Genomic DNA, 4,436 nt, shown 5'->3' with positions numbered 1-4,436 from the left:
TCATCAGAGGCTGGACTCTCTTCGTTTTTAGTTTCTCCATTTTCTGCAGGTAAATCTTGTTTAGTTTCTTGGTTAGCCACGTCAGCCTGTTTTCCCTTTGCTCCCCTTTTCCCTTTTGTTTGCACTTTTTTGTCAGAAGGCTTCTCCTTTCCTGCTGCCTTCTTGGGCTTCGTTTCCACTTTTGCAGGCGGCTTAGCTGACAGCCTCGCTGATCTCTTCTTGGGCTCCTCCTTCACCGCACCCTCGGCCGAGCTGACCTTCCTCTTGGGCATGTTGGCGACAGGGAGGGCTCGTGCCCGATGCCGGTGGGCCGCGGCGCGCACAGAGCCTTCGCGAAGCTGGGTTGCTCTGGCACTGCCTCTCTGCCCGCCGCTGTGCTGCCTGTTCATTGATTTTTAATGTACCTATTGTGTATATTATGACATGAATTTTATCATTTTAAATCTTTTGAAGAAAAGTAGGTTGATGTAACATTCATCGGACTGCCTGTGCACATTCCTGGTGCCGAAATTAAATCTGTTAAGAGTGACCTTGCAAGACAGAGTAGAACTGCCCCATTGGGTTTTTAAGTCTGTAGAAGCAGGAGTGGCATCCACTTCTGAAATAGCTTCCCTCCAAAACTCTACAAACATGGAGAAACAATGAAAGTTACACAAGTGTTCAGGTCTTTCGTGCATAGGGTCTCTATGAGTCGTCTACAATTCAATGGCACTTAACACCACCGCCACCACCAACAGTCTTTACAGAAGCAGACTGCCATTGTTTATATGCAATTGTGTAAGAAAAAGCAAGGAAAAAAGGAGGCTTTCAAAGTTTGAGCAGTAGGTTGTAACCAGAAAGGCTTCCTAGGGAAGTTGCAGTAAATTCATTTTGAAGACAGCATGTGAGGAATTGGTAGAAAAGAACATAGGTAAGAGCAGAATGGGCAAAGAGTGCAGAGACAAGAATGACAGACTTAACTGTTTGCAGACAGAATCAATACTTAGGTGAAGAAGCCATTGTCTGAACAGAGCAAGGTAACACTGCATGTTTTAAAAATCAGGAAGGGTTGCATCCTTTCTCCATGACTATTCAATCTGTATGCTGAGCAAATAATTGGTAAAGCTGGACTCTCTGAAGAAGAACGTTGACATCAGAATTAGAGAAAGACTCATCAACAACCTGCATTACACAGATGATACAACTTTGCTTGCTGAAAGTGAGGAGGACATGAAATGCTTGCTGTAGAAGATAAGGACTACAGCCTTCGGTATGGATCACATCTCAATATCAAGAAAGCAAAGATTCTCACCACAGGACCAATAGTCAACATTATGACAGAGGTAGGAAAAAATAAAAATTGTCAATGACTTAATCTTGCTTGGATCAAGCATCAACACCTTTGGTACCAGCAGTCAGAAAATCAGAAGACATATTAGTTAAGTTTGCTGTCAGAAATCTTTCCAAAATGCTGAAAAGTAATGAGTGATGTTAGTTTGAAGACTCAGGTGCATCTAACTCAGGTCATGATGTTCTCAATCACCTGGTATGCATTAGAGAGCTGAACAATTAATAAATATGACAGAAAAATTATTGATGCCTTTGAGTTGTAATGCTGGAGAAGAGTACTGAATATCCCACGCATAGCCAAAGGAACAAATAGAAATGTCCTAGAAAAAGTGCAGCCAGAGTGCTCCTTGGAGACAAAGACAGAGAAAGTTCATATTTCACCCTTTGGACATGTAGCTAGCTGAAGCTATTCCTTGGAAAGGACCATCATGCTTGGAAGAATAGAAGGTCAGCAAAGGAGAGGAAGATCCCAAAGAGATGGATTGACACAATGACTTCAGCAGTGGGCTCTACTGTGTCAGAGGGTTCAGGCTGGCTGTTCAGAGGGTCACTATGAGACATACTCAACTTGATAGTACCTAACAACAACATGCAGTTTTCTCCTTTTCCTTGTCTTATAACTAAAGAAAAAGTTTCTAATTTGTTGTCAAAAGTGAAGTGTTGTTTGGTACCCTCCAGTTAACCCTAATTCACAGTGACTTTAGAAACAACAAATCTGAACTTTGGCTTAACTTGCCTCATCCTGTCAATGTCTGACATTCATTTTTTTTTTTTTTTTTGCTTTGTGATAACTTTAATGTGCATCTCACATTGTTATAAATAAAAGGACTTCAGTCATCAAGGGCTCCTGAGTGAACAGCATCTTCATGACCTCCGTGTTTTTCATCTTTACTTTCTGGGTGTAATTTGATAAATCATCAATCCAAAGGATGGTAATGGCAGCTTCTGTGGCAAATTTCAAACTCTTGACTTTGACGATGTTGGTTCAAACACCCCTGCTTGCTTGTTGTCACAAGGTTTGCCATTGATCAAATCCAGACCAATCCATTTTAGATTTTTTTCGTTCCGGGTTAACTTGAGCTTCATTGTGAAATGCTCTTAATTTTGCAACCAGATCTGTGGAGTCTTGGGCAACATTAACTGCAAGTGTGTTTGGAATAACAAGGAAAGATCTTGCAAACTCTGCGATAGCGAGCTGTTCCCGAGACCCCATGCTCGTGGTGTAGTTTTCCATTTAGATGGAGAGGGCGGCCTCCAAAGCGCTCCCACCTGAAACCACAGACTTGGACTCCAACACTCTCTTCACCACACAGAGAGCATCATGCAAAGAGCACTCCATCTCATCACACATGAAATCATTGGTCCCAAGCAGGATGATGGAGGCAGATGTACGGGTTTTTGTGTATTTTATTAAAATCAGCTCATCATCACAGATTCTCTCTTGTACTACCTCTTCAGCTTGTTCCAACAGTGAAGCCTCGAAAGTCTCTTCACCTTCCAGGTTGGCCAGGGTTGACAGAATAGTCATTCCAGAAGCTTTTGCAATGTGCTTAAGGTCTCTCTTTAAGACTCTTCTAACTGCCATTGCTCCAGCCTCCACAAAGTACTTCAGACACATGTCATCAATGCCACCAGTAGTTAGACCACATTGGCCCCAGTTGCCAGGATCTTCTGAATTCTCTCCTTGGTAATATCAGATTCTCTCTGTCTAATTTGGTCCAGTTTTTCTGGGTCTGTAATAACCACTTGTACACCAAGCTTCATTTTTGTTTTCTGCAGGCTGAAGTCAAGGCAAGCTATTTTTGCATTAACTATTCTCTTGGGCCTGCCCTGCGATCCTACCACACAGTTGAGTGCATAGCCATTGATCAGAAGACTTTCCATCTGACTTCTGCCGTGGGCCTTCAGAACGTTAACAGAATTGACTGGATAGCGAGGCTGGCCTCTCCCATCTACGTATTTAACAGCAAGTACAGCATCCACAACCATATTAGCAAAGAAATCACCATTTATTCCAATGATTTTGGAAGACATCGATGTCTTAGCAGCATTAATCAGGCACTCTCTCCCAAGTTCATCTGTGTTAATAATTAAGTTTTCACTGATATAACAAACTGCTTCCTTGCAAGCAAGTCAGTAGCCACTAATAACAGATGTGGGATGAATTTTCTGTTTGACCAGTTCATCTGCATTTTTCAGAAGTTCTGCAGCAATAATAACCACTGAATTAGTTCCATCGCCAACTTCTTTGTCTTGAAGATCAACCAGTTCACAAAGAACCTTAGCTGCCGGGTGTTCTACCTCCAGTAACTTGAGGATGGTTGCACCATCTTTGGTGATGGTTATGTCGCCAATATCATCCACTAACATTTTATCCAAGCCAACTGGACCAAGAGAACTTTTGACAAATGTTGGCGATAGAAGCTGCAGCCATAACGTTCTGGGAGCGGATCGGCTCCCCGGTGCTGCGGTCCCCGAACACGGACAAAGGCCCCTCCATCTTCGTGGCGAAGGACACGGCAATCTGCTCTCACACAGCTCAGACTAAGGACGAACATTTCCAGGACCAGCAATGTATTCCTTCAGAGTGTTGGATTAAATGAATGAATTTATGTAACTTTGCCCCCTGTTGACTCTGCTAGTGGTAAGGGGCTGCACTGCCACCCAAAGCCACACAGCTTGAATCCCCCAGCTGCTTTGAGGAAGAAAGATGGGCAGTCTCCGTCTGTGTGATTTACTGCTCAAGCCCGGTGCAGCAGCACATCAGTCCATCTCACTGCGATCTTCCTCTCTTTCATCATCCCTCTCCCTTTCCCAGCATGATGTCGCTCTCTAAGGGCTAGTTTCTTCTGAAGTTATGCCCCAAGTAAGGAAGGTGGAGTTTCACTCTCCTTGCCTTTAAGAAGCTTCCCACTGCACTTCCTTCAGGATGGATTTGCTTGTTCTTTGGCAACACTCTTCTCCAACACCACAATTCAAAGGCATCGATTCTTCTTTGATCTTCCTTATTCACTGTCTGAATTTCAGATGCTTAGGAAGCAGCTGAAAAGAAAAAGATTTGGATAGCATTTTGTACAAAGGACGATTTTTTAAAAATAAAATACTTT

The 4,436-nt window shown here is 43.1% G+C and overlaps 1 pseudogene; it reads right to left on the bottom strand.

Moving 5' to 3' along the window:
- Positions 1–2,159: 2,159 nt before the first annotated feature.
- LOC102844824 lies at positions 2,160–3,829 on the bottom strand (annotated as a pseudogene).
- Between the last annotated feature and the right edge of the window lie 607 nt (positions 3,830–4,436).

The sequence above is a fragment of the Elephantulus edwardii genome, unplaced genomic scaffold (assembly GCF_000299155.1).
Source record: "Elephantulus edwardii isolate Elephantulus edwardi_28Jun2011 unplaced genomic scaffold, EleEdw1.0 scaffold00022, whole genome shotgun sequence".
Classification (NCBI taxonomy): domain Eukaryota; kingdom Metazoa; phylum Chordata; class Mammalia; order Macroscelidea; family Macroscelididae; genus Elephantulus; species Elephantulus edwardii.
Note: the sequence above shows the minus strand (reverse complement) of the source record. Positions and strands in the feature narration are given on the sequence as shown.